Consider the following 13,352-nt stretch of genomic DNA (forward strand, 5'->3'; position numbering starts at 1 on the left):
TCTTTCTCTGACTCTGCTCCTTCTCCCCAACTCCTCTGTGTTGGTGTCCCCCAAGGTTCAGTCCTTGGTCCCCTACTGTTCTCCATCTATACTGTCTCCCTTGGTAAACTCATTAGCTCCTTTGGCTTCCAATACCATATTTATGCGGATGACATGCAAATCTATCTGTCCTCTCATGATCTCACCCCGTCCCTCTTGATTAGTGTCTTTGACTGCCTCTTTGCTATTTCTAACTGGATGGCTGCCCACTTCCTTAATCTCAACTTGACCAAAACTGAAATTCTGGTCTTTCCTCCATCAAGTGTTGCTACTCCTGTGTCTGTCTCCCTCCAAGTCCACAGTGCTACCATCCGCTCCACCACGCAGGCTCGCTGCCTAGGTGTTCTTTTTGACTCCTACCTCTCCTTTACGCCTCATGTTCAATCTATCGCCAAATCCTGTTACTTCCATCTCAAAAACATTGTACAGTCCATAATGAATACGGCGGCGAGTCTCATCTTCCTGTCTGCTCTCACCTCCCACGCCTCACCCTTCTGTCAGTCCCTACATTGGCTTCCTGTAAGATATAGGGCTCAATTTAAAATTCAGTTTTTTGCTTTCAAATCTCTACATAATGCTGCTCCCACCTATCTATCCTCCCTAATATACAACTATGTTCCATCTAGGCCCTTATGCTCTGCTGAAGACTTACGTCTATCTCCTGTCAGTACTCCCACCTCTGATGCTCGCCTTCAAGACTTCTCGAGGGCTGCACCGTTCCTGTGGAACTCACTTCCCTCCATCGATAGATGCTCACCCGGTCTCCACTCCTTCAAAAAATCATTAAAAACCCACTTCTTCATAAAAGCGTATAAATTAAACTGTTAATGGGGGGCGGGGCCGGGCTGCCGAGCAGAGCGGCAGCCATGCATGCGAGCTCCGGCTCGGAGCAATCTAAATGCCGAAAATCACAGACTCTAAAGCTAGCCAGAAGCCGGGGAGGCACCAGGCATTGTGTGGGGAGAGACCCGGGAGCAGAATGTGCCAACGCTCACCAAGCTGCAGCCGCGAAGTCTGCATAAATGAGACGAACCCACAAGGCCTGCACACACACGGACTGCAGGCATGTAAGGCACGATGACAGAGGGAGAGAAAGGAGCGCCGACCCGGCCCCGCTCCCCCCTTCTGGCCGACGGGGGTAAACCTGGCCCACAAGTCAGACCTTCAGAGACTGGGGTGGAAGCCCACGCAATGCGAGACCCCTTCCCGCGCGGGACCAAGATGGCGGATGGCCACACACGCAGCTGGGAGCCGCACTGGGCCACCTGGACCCTTCAAGGTGATGGATCCCATGGAAGGACCCCCCCGGGCGGCGGACTGCTCGGCACGGAGCTGGCCTTGGCCCCTGGATTTGGTGGTGGTCCAGGGGCAGATGCCCCCAACTCTGAGAGCCCTGTGGAGCCGAGGCGTGCTGGGACCCCGGTGGCCGGGGAGGCGCTGACCGGCGCCATGCATGTGACCGGAGAGGGGTGAGGCAAAAAGAGGCTAGAGCTCCAACGGGGACCCGCAGGGGTTGGGGAGGTGCAGGGGACGGGGGCCCGAGGACTTTTCAGGGGTGGGAGTCCGCCGGGCTGTTCACGTCCCTGAGTGCCCACAACACTGTGGAACCCTATGCTGCACGACAGGGGCATGCCTTGGGGGGCCGGAGAGGATCTGACACACGGGGGGTGCTGGGAGGCCCTGGGAGTGAGCAACCAGCTTAACATATATAAGCATCCCTGCCACAAGTTTGAACAGAGGTAACAGCAGGGGGAGGCTTCAACAACGACTACCCAGGAAGTCATCGGCCCCGCGCTGGTCGGTCCCCTCGGAGCGGACGCTACAATGCCACCTCCAGAGAAGAGACTCGCCTTTTATAAAAAAATTATATGTACCTACGCTAAAATACGACCAAGCTGGTTTAGAGACCTGGCTAACAATGTATATATGGTGTATCATCTTAGTTTAACTCCTTCTTTGTTTCAGCATGTGTATCATCTATCTACTTAACTTCTCATACATTGTTAAGCCATATTACTAACCATCTAAACGTCAATGTCAGAGCCAGCTACAGCTAAAACACCAAGATCCTAGCCAAACTAACCTAGAATTACACTCGACTGTTCAAACTTAGTACTTCACAATTGTGCCATATCCTGTATTATCTTCGTTCCTATCTTGTTAACAAAAAAAAGTGCAGTACCTCATGACTACCTGTGCCAAGTGTATAACATGATATGTAGTATTGAACAAGTCACTGTATACAACTGTATTTAAACCTGCACTCAAAAATAAAGAATTAAAAAAAAAAAAAATTAAACTGTTAATAGTTGCAAGAGAGGAATCAGTCAGGAGCTGTCATTAGTCCACTACTATCCTTACCTTTTGTGTCACTTTACCCTACTCACTTTAGCATGTAAGCTCATTGAGCAGGGCTCTCAACCCCTCTGTTTCTGTGTGTCCAACTTGTCTGGTTACAACTACATGTTTGTTCGTCCACCCACTGTAAAGCACTGCAGAATTTGTTGGCGCTATATAAATAATAACATATAACTATAACCCTCATTTTAACCCTGGATCAGTGATGTCATTTGCAGTACAAGATCTCTTCAAGATATGTGAGCGTACACCACATATCTTCGCTCCTCTTTCTGGCTACGGGGAGAGTCTGAGCCACAGCATTGCTGGTATAAGCTCATTTAGCAGTTCTACTAATCCAGTGGGACAAAAAGAGTATGAGCAAGGTATGAACTGCATATCTCATCAATCCGCTAAAGATTCATAGATAATATCTTGCCCAATAGAAAAGAATGAGAGGCTTTTTGAATTGTATCTCCCCTGATGCTTTGTCAGCATTATGGCTGTAGGAGCATTTTGGGAGATCTAGTCCACAACATCTGTTGTGTCGAAGGTTGCTTACTCCTGGTATAGCCTATTCCCACCACCCATGACCATTCATAGATACACACACAGACATATACATAAACACACAATCATACAGTCATATATGGTGCAATACTTCTATACCAGTACATATATGTAGAAAGCAGATTACTTTGAAAAGGTAAACGAAATAGAAAGGAACTTGAAGAAGTTAGTTCCTCTGTCATAGAGAGAAATCACAAATCAAATAGACTTCCAATATAAAATGGAGGTGAGATTCTCCAATGAGAACAACTCGGTCAGAAGTACAATGAAATATGATATAGAATGAATGGTACGAATGTTCCTGTTCATCTATGCAATATACTTTTGTGTGATTGATTTATAGACTATTTAAAATAGAAGATAGAGAAAGCAAATATATGATAGAGGAAAGTGCAAATAAAAGGGAAGGGAAGGAAGAGAGAGATGGAGATGAGATAAGACGGATTGAGAAATGAGGGGAAGAGTGAAAATGAGAAGGCATGGGGAAAGGAGAAGGAAAGTGAAATGGTTGGAACGCAAAAAGAGAATAAAGGAATTCTCGTAAACTTGAAGAGGTTTTTTTTTATTCTTCTCTATTTGTTTTTTTCTTCTTTCCTATTTTTTCCTCTTACCACAAAACTGTTAAGAAGTGTACTAGGTTTTAAATAATTTTTGCCTTAGATTTTTTAACTGTAAATTTAAATGTTCGTAATTGTCCTATGGTGCTACAAGGTGAAAATAAAAGTAGTGGTGAGAGCACTCAATAAATAGGAATATAAATTTTTACCAATATAATCATAGGCATATACCTAAAAAATATAGGAATAAAAGACCATAGGGTAATATAGTTTGCACTTATATTAAAACCACATATTAATGGTCAAACTCACATGCTTCCGAGTCACTTAAAATGCTGACAGACTAAAAGAAAAAAACTCCAAGTTTACGAGAATTCCTTTATTCTCTTTTTGCGTTCCAACCATTTCACTTTCCTTCTCCTTTCCCCATGCCCTCTCATTTTCACTCTTCCCCTCATTTTTCAATCCGTCTTATCTCATCTCCATCTCTCCTCCTTCCCTTTTATTTGCACTTTCCTCTACCATATATTTGCTTTCTCTATCTTCTATTTTAAATAGTCTATTATTTAAATAGTCCTATTTATTGAGTGCTCTCGCCACTACTTTTATTATCACCTTGTTACACTTTATTTGTGTGTGTTGAGTGATCCACACAGGTGATAGCAGCACCAAATATTCACCAGTTCCAACACATGGTATATTCTATCTTGTCCTATGGTGCTATTGAAAAATAAAGAACTAAATTTAAAAAAAAGAAAAAGAAAAGATGAACAAAATAAAAACCAACTGGTACAAGACATGTTTTGCCAATTCGGTTATCCTAAGCGCTTTTTACAGTTATGCGAATGGGTCTATATGCATTAGTCTTCCAAGCTGCAGACCACGAGTTTACAACCACCGCTTAGGTTCTCTATGGCTGGAGAGATTTATGAACAAATGTGCTTGGGTGTCCCTGCAGGGCTGTTGGTTGAAAAAGGAGGCAGCATTATCGTTGCAGCAATTTTTCACAAATCATTGCAGTTAAAACGTGTTCCTAAACAATGACCAACTTTGAACCATAAACCATCCCATTCTCAATGCTTTCCTATGGACGCTGGCGTCTTCTCACTGTGAAAATCACAGTGAGAAACGCGAAAGCGCCTCTAGCGGCTGTCAATAAGATAGCCACTAGAGGCTGGATTAACCCTATTATAAATGTAGCAGTTTCTCTGAAACTTCTATATTTACAGCAGAAAGGATTAATCCTAGGTGGACCTGGCACCCAGACCACTTCAATAAGGTGAAGTGGTCTGGGTGCCTATAGTGTTCCTTTAATTTAATTAATTATTAGAATGACCATGTATTTTTGATTTATACAGGAAATTGAAATCTGTGTTCTGTTTTCCTGTCTCTGAAGTGATTTCACAGTATATAAAAAAAAAAACATTCTAAGCTTGAAATATCGAGAGAAATCAGAGCTAACTAACTATAAACTAATTTGCTGTATTTATTGCTAAGTTGAATTGAAATTCACTCAGCGAAATAAAAGGCAAAAAATAACCCAGTACTGGACAAAATGTGCATAATACTAGTAACTTGGTGACGTTTACATTTGGGAAACTTGCCAAAGTTGGGAAGTATATGTAATAATTCTTAGTAACTGAAATGTTCTAAATAAACAAATGAGCTGGAGATCCCCTGGATTGTTTTCATGGAAAATTGTTATAATTGAAGGAACATGTGGAGATCAGTACACTCAAAAAAATAAAAAGAATATATCTGCAGATCAACACCTTAAAGGACCACTAAAGTTGCAGCTGCGATCTTGCTCTGCTGCAGCTGTGACCCCTGCGAATGTGAAAGTTATGCCATTGTTTATGGGTATGTATTGGCCCTGTATAGCTGACTGTAGTGGTCCTTTAAAGGGACACTATAGTCACCAGAACAACTACAGCTTGTTGAATTTGTTCTGGTGAGTAGAATCACTAACTTAAGGCTTTTTGCAGTAAACACTTTCTTTTCAGAGAAAATGCAGTGTTTACATTACAGCCTATGGATAACTTTACTGGCCACTCCTCAGGTGGCTGCTAGAGCTGCTTCCTGGGGCACTGTGCAGCACTGCCATTTAGTGTCTCTACCCTGTATGCACATACGGAACTTTCCTCATAGGGATGCATTGATTCAATAGATCTCTATGAGGAGATGCTGCTTAGCCAGGGCTGTGTTTGGCTCTGCCCCTGATCTGCCTCCTTGACAGTCTTAGTCAATTCTATAGGAAAACATTGTGATTGGCTCAGAACAACACTTCTGATTATGTCAGCCAAGCAGGAAGATTGGGGCAGAGTCAGCATCTGCAGACTTGAACAAAAGTAAGGTTTTACTATATTTAGGGAGGGGGGGGGGGGAGATTCAGGAATGCATGTTTGTGTTCCTAAACCCTATAGTGTTCTTTTAAGGTGTTGTTCTGCAGCTATTGCAAGCCAAGATTTCACTCATTTGAAGTGGTTGTGGTGCCCAGAGTAAGCATGTGCAACATTTTACTTTTTTAAACAATGCTACACATACAGAGTTTTACCCCTCTGCAGACAGAGGTGTGAATCCATCTTCAAGCTAACCCATGCAGTTAGGGTCACCCGATGGGTATTTATGAAAAGGGGGCCCGGTCGGGCCACTTGCACATCGGCATGCTGGGAGGAAGTGAGATCAGATTACTTCCTCCCAGCTACAGGAAGAGCCATGTGGGACGGAGAGGAACCACAGTAGGAGTGGGAGAAGACCAGACCCACACTCCCATCAGACAGAGCCAGCAGCATGACTCCAGGTAAGCCTAAAATTTTTGACATATTGTCAGTGAGCGTATGTGTGTGTCAGTCTGTGTGTCAGGGTGTGTGTACCTATGTGTGTGTCTGGGTACCGTATATCTTAATTTGTGTATGTATATGTTTATCTGTGTACGTATTTATGTATGTGGCAGTATATGTGTGTATATGCATACATCTCAGAAATCAAACACCAACACAACATGCATCCACAACCCTGCAAACAGAAACATTACAAACACACCTCTGTATTAAAACTCAGAAATTACATTATTATTATTTTATTATTTATATAGCGCCAGCAAATTCTGTAGCGCTGTACAATGGGTTATATATACAAACACCCCTTCATTCACATACCAACACTACACACAAATATACACCTGCATTTAAAAGCCAACACTACATACAAACACTAGACACAAGCACAACACCGCATTCCAATGGCAACAGTATATACAATTACACCTATACCTGCATACATATACTCTATACAAGAACATGCTTACATTCAAACACACAAACATTGCTTACATATAAAACCCTGCAAGGATAAACAAATGGTAGATTTTCAGCTGGCATAGCATTGGGGGAGTTATACGACAGATGGGGATCTGCCTTTTGCCCACCCTTTCGCTAGTAGGGGACACAAAAACATTTAGTTCCGACACTGCATGAAAGGGATTGGGGGAGATTGACATATGGAAGAGACTGCAGAGGAATTGAGATACATGAAAGGGACTGTTGGGGAATTGAGACACATGCAAGGGAATTGGGGAGTGGGGGGTGGGAGATTGAGACACATGGAAGGGACTGGGGGGAATTAAGACACATGGAAGGGGCGGGGATAATTGACACGTGGAAGGGACTGAGGGGGAATTGAGACACATGGAAGGGACTGGGGGGGAATTAAGATACACGGAGGGACTGTGGGGGAAATGATTCCATGGAAGGAACTAGGGGTAATTGAGACACATGGAGGAACTGGGTGGACATTGAGCCACATGGAAGAGACTGGGGAGAATTAAGACACATGGTAGGGGCTGGGGGGGATTTAGACACGTGGAAGGGGTGGGGCGGGTAATTGAAACATGGAAGGGACTGAGGGGGAATTGAGACATATGGAGGGGCTGGGAGGAATTAAGACACATGTAACGGACCTGGGGGTGAATTAAGACACATGGAGGGACTGGGAGAATTGATACATGTGAAAGGGTCTGGGAAGGTAAATTAAGACACATGGAAGGCACTGGGGAGGAATTGAGACACATTGAGTGACTGGGGGGAACTGAGACACATTGAGGAACTGTGGGGGTAATTGACACATGGAAGGGACTGGGGGAGAATTGAGACACATTGAGAGACTGAGGGGAAATTGACACATAGAAGGGACTGGTGAGGGGATTGAGACATATGGAGGGACTGGAAGAAAATTAAGACGCATGGAGGCACTGTGTAGAATTGACACTCATGAAAGGGAATGGGGGAGATTGAGACATATGGAGGGACTGAGGGGGAAATTGACACACATCAAAGGGACTGGGGGGAATTAAGATATATGGAAGGGACTGGGGTTGGGAATTGACACATGGAAGGGACTGTGGGAGAATTGAGAAACATGTAGGACTGGGGGAGAAATTAAAACACATAGAGGGACTGAAGGGGAAATTGAGAGACATGGAAGGGCTGAGTGGGGATGAGACACATGGGAGCAGGAACGTATTAGCCGCGAGGAAAACAAGGCATTTGCCTTGGGCAGCACTTTCTGGGGGGCGACAAAAAAAATGTCTTGTTAGCCTGGCAGCTAGCGAGAGAGCACTGATTAGTGAGCTCTCTGCTCAGCTCCCTTGCGTAACCCAGAGTGATGCTGGGAGCCGGAATATGATGTCATATTCTGGCTCCCGGCATCACTCTGCGGCGCGCGAGGGAGCTGAACAGAGAGCTCACTAATCAGTGCTCTCTCGCTAGGTTCCAACTCAAAAACATAGCCCGCATCCGCCCCTTTCTTACGCAAGATGCTACCAAGGAGCTTGTCCATGCTCTAGTAATTTCCCGCATGGATTACTGTAACCCTCTCCTGATTGGTCTCCCCAAAAGCCGTACTGCCCCGCTACAGTCTGTAATGAATGCTGCAGCTAGACTGATTTTCCTATCCAGTCGGTCCTCTCACACCTCGCCCCTCTGCCAGTCCTTACATTGGCTCCCTGTATCCTATAGGAGTCAATTCAAAGTGCTAACCCATACATTTAAAGCACTGAACAATTCCAGCCCCTCTTATATCTCTTCACTGATCCAGAGGTATGCCCCTCCTCGTACCCTCCGCTCTGCCCGCGACCACCTCCTGACCGCTGCTCGCACCCGTACGGCCAACTCACGCTTGCAGGACTTCTCACGGGTGGCTCCTCTCCTATGGAATAACTTGCCTACTGCCATCAGACTCTCCCCTAGTCTTCAATCATTTAAGAAGGGCCTTAAATCCCATCTCTTCAGGAAAGCGTATGGCCTCCCAGAGTAATCTCTCCCTTACATACCTGTCCCTATGGAATAGTGCTTTGCTCTCTCCTCCAGCTCTGCTTCACTCCTACTTGATATTTCCTATCCTAATGTTTCTAATACCCCACCTCCTATAGACTGTAAGCTCATTTGAGCAGGGTCCTCTTCAACCTATTATTCCTGTAAGTTTTCTTGTAATTGTCTTATTTATTGTTACATCCCCCCCCTCTCAAAATATTGTAAAGCGCTACGGAATCTGTTGGCGCTATATAAATGGCAATAATAATAATAATAATAACAGGAGGATCAGTTCTCACTCGCCGCCTGCAGTCACCGGCCGGCCGGCCGGCAGCCCCACTGGACCCCAGGGAAACGAGAATCCACCCCAGCATTCCCAAAGGTAAGGAGGCTAGGGGGATTAAATAAAAAAAAAAATGTGTGTGTTTTAGTGTGTGTGTGTCTTTTAGTGTGTGTGTGTGTATGTTAGTTTGTGTGTATCTGTTAGTAAGAGTGTATGCGTGTCTGTCAGTGAATGTGTGTGTGTATTTAGAAGGCAAGGAGGGGGAGTTGGTGGCGGGGGAAGGGTGTGTGGGGGGGTGCCCGAGTTTTGTCATGCCTCGGGCAGCACAAAACCAGGATACACCACTGCATGGGAGGGCAGGGTTTTTGCACTGGGGCCCAGTGGTTTCTATGCCTCAGCCCATAAATCAGTGCTTTATCTTTGAGGAGTATCCTGTTTTCATTATTAAACGTGTTGATTTCTATAAAAAAAAAATACAGCACTTTTATAATTGAATTATGACACACAGCCAGGGAGGTTTGCTTCCTGCCTTCTCCCCCATGCCTTCTCTGTGAGAAGCCTCTGATTGGTTATTTCCCGTTGAAGAGACTGAATGCGTCTTCTTGGGGAAAAAGGGAGGACTAGCAAAGCCTGCAGCCTTAAGAACTGCAGCTTTTGCAAGCTGTTTTAAGATATACCCCAATGACTACATGCATGTATGTGTGATGTTTTGTATAAAACAGTCTATCATTCCTGTCAGTATTTATTCAGGGTATATCTGCTAAACATTTATTTATTTATTTTTATTTTTGAGTGTGGATTCCTACTTTAACATTTCAATGCAGAACGCTGCAGTTTTGTATACACTGCAATATTTACATTGCAGGGTTAATTACATCTAAAGTGGCTGACTTCCTGTCAAGCCCTAGAGGAGCTTTCTCTGCAACAATGGAGTTTCATCAAACTGTCATCAAATGTGCCTCCAAGGAGCATTGTATTGGACAAGAAGACAGCAAGTGACGCCTCCAGGATCTGAGAGGATGGCAGCACCGAGTGATTCTCATCGCTTAAAAAAAAATTTAAGGAAAACATTTTTTCTCTCTCTTGCAGGGAGCACTGAAACAGTGGCAGAGAATTTGGCAGTGAGACTGCAGAGTCATGATCTGTGCACCAACAAATGTAAATTTTGCAAAATGAGATAACGAGGACACACTCTTATAACGAGGACACACATAAAGCTTTTCAGCAAGTTAAAGTGATTTAGGGGTCTGGAGTGTCCCTTTAAGCCAAAGTTATTTTGGTGCTTAAAATGTCCCTTTAAATCATGGCAAAAGCAGCAGTATTTTTGGAGCAAAATCACTACAGGTTGGAAGGAAGCAGAAAAAAAAGATTTGTTTAAACAAAAAAAAAACGAACAAAAAAATGATATATATAAAAACCACAACGATCAATATCTAACTCATCCAGCATAACTATAACCCAATTTGTACATTGCACCTAATATGTATTGGTATTGTAGTGCCCCTTTATTTGATTTTCTTGCAGTACCCTACGCCAAATAAATGCTTCAGGGCCGCTCTTTTCATATTCTACCAACCAGAATGATGTGATATACATCAAAGAAATTACAATGAATCAACAACCTTACTGCTGATGCTAGTGTTTTTAAAGCAGCTGTCTATGTTTAATGGTAGGTTGCATAAAATAATGTTTTGATACAATTACTTATAGCAGATTAGTCAATGGCATACATTTGAATCCTGGGTACACAATACTTTACAATGTTATTACTGTTTGTTTGTTTGTTTGTTTGTTTTGCTTGTTTCTTTTATTGCAATTTAGTTTCACTGCTCTTTGGTAATCACTCTGAGTATCACTTAATTTAGAAGGTAATTATAATTATGATCAGGTGCAAATAAGGTTATTTAAATGTGGGAGTTGTCAGCTAATGATTTGTCTTCACATAATGGAATCTGGTAAGAACTCTGTGGGGTGGTGATATTATTGTCTGTTCACATCTATGGGCAACGAATAAGCACAAAATTCATTAAAAATGAATTGCTAAAATGTAACACCCACACTTTCATAAAACCAACATTTAGGACCGTGGTCATTGGTTACATGTATTTTAGAACAGTGTTGGCATTTGTCTATTAAACCCAAATAGCCACTCAAGCATTTCGTGTTAGGAATACATGACTGTCTTAGTGTTCCTTTAAGTACACCACAAATGCCTAAGAGACTATCTAGGAGGAATTTTGGACATGCCAAAACAGAAGGGACAGCTCCACTTTAATATCTTTAAATGTCAGGCAACCTCTAGCTGTAAAGTGGTTCTGAATTACAACCAGCTTAGTGTTCCTAGAAACTAGTACAGGATTGAAATTGTACTATTATACTGTATTCTAAAGATTGTGTGTGTGTGTCTGTTATATGGATGGATAGATAAATGCTTGTTCTCATGGATTATGGAATCACTGCCCGGTGCTGCACAGGTACAAAATACAGAAAAACTGAAAATGACTGCACTCCAGGGACTTATAAGTAGTAATAAAACATAACTATTAATTTGTCATTTTAAAAAAAAAATAGTTTCAGCCCCAGTACATTGGCTTTCATCAGGATGGCAATAATGGTTTTATTCCAGGTCCTCCAGGTTGGGAGTATATCAGTCAGGCAATGACAGTCCTTCAAGAAGTGGCACCACCAATTATGGGAATGTCCAGTGACACAAGATACCATAATTGACGTAGCCATACTACTAGTACTTTGCCAAATTACTCTGTATTGCGGCAGTCCAGTCACAAGTCCCAAAAGTAACTGCTGCTTTGTCGTGTGAACATTTTGATTGCTGTTAGGTTGTCACATCAATCAACTGCCTAGCAATGCAGGTGACTGGCTTAAAAGATAATCGGCAACAGCAAAACTTGTGAATTGTAGGCAGTTTCTGAAAGCCAAGGCTTTAACCCCTTAAGGATCAAACTTCTGGAATAAAAGGGAATCATGACATGTCACACATGTCATGTGTCCTTAAGGGGTTAAAGGGACACTATAGTCACCTGAACAACTTTAGCTTAATAAAGCAGTCTTGGTGTATAGAACATGCCCCTGCAGCCTTACTGCTCAATCCTCTGCCATTTAGGAGTTAAATCCCTTTGTTTATGGACCCTAGTCACACCTCCCTGCATGTGACTTGCACAGCCTTCCATAAACACTTCCTGTAAAGAGAGCCCTATTTAGGCTTTCTTTATTGCAAGTTCAGTTTAATTAAGATTTTCTTATCCCCTGCTATGTTAATAGCTTGCTAGACCCTGCAAGAGCCTCCTGTATGTGATTAAAGTTCAATTTAGAGATTGAGATACAATTATTTAAGGTAAATTACAGCTGTTTGAAAGTGAAACCAATTTTTTTTCATGCAGGCTCTGTCAATCATAGCCAGGGGAGGTGTGGCTAGGGCTGCATAAACAGAAACAAAGTGATTTAACTCCTAAATGACAGTGAATTGAGCAGTGAAATTGCAGGGGAATGATCTATACACTAAAACTGCTTTATTTAGCTAAAGTAATTTAGGTGACAATAGTGTTCCTTTAATGCTTATTAGCCACCATGCATTAAAAACCTACCTACCCCTTACTATCTTTGGTATATTTGCAGATACAATTCAAACATTGTTCATAGTACTATAGGTGAGGGTCAATAAGTCATAATTTTTCATTGCATTAATTCTTCCTCCATTGCTCTAGTAATGTGGTATTAAAGGGATACTGTAGTTTAAGGAAAACAATCTGTATTGTTAATACTGAACACTATAGTGCCCTCTGGTACCCTCCTCACAGCCCTCCAAGCCTGTAAAAATAAAAAGCAAAACACTATTTAGTCACTTGATTCCAGCGCCAATGTCTCTTGGCGCTCCACCACCTCAGACTTCACCCGACAGGGAAGCCTAACAAGCAAGCGCATCAGGCTCTCCCCACAGGAAAGCGTTGCTTCAATGCTTTCTTATAGTGACTTCCAGCGTCATTGAGGTGATCTGGAGTTTTAGGTTCCAGGAAGTCTCTGCTGGCTGGCTGACAACCACTAGAAAGCAGTCTTGGCCCTGCAAGCTAATCATTGCAGTTTCTCTAAAACTGCTATGACTTACACTGCAGAACTAAGTGGGACAGGGACACTGCACCCAGGCAACTTCAATAAGTTGCAATGGTCTGGGTGCCTTTAAGCATCTGAACATCCCCCCCCCCCCCCCCTCCTCATGACTTGTTGGGTGTGTCTTAAGGCAGG

Source organism: Pelobates fuscus, chromosome 7 (assembly GCF_036172605.1).
Source record: "Pelobates fuscus isolate aPelFus1 chromosome 7, aPelFus1.pri, whole genome shotgun sequence".
NCBI classification, from domain to species: Eukaryota; Metazoa; Chordata; class Amphibia; order Anura; family Pelobatidae; genus Pelobates; species Pelobates fuscus.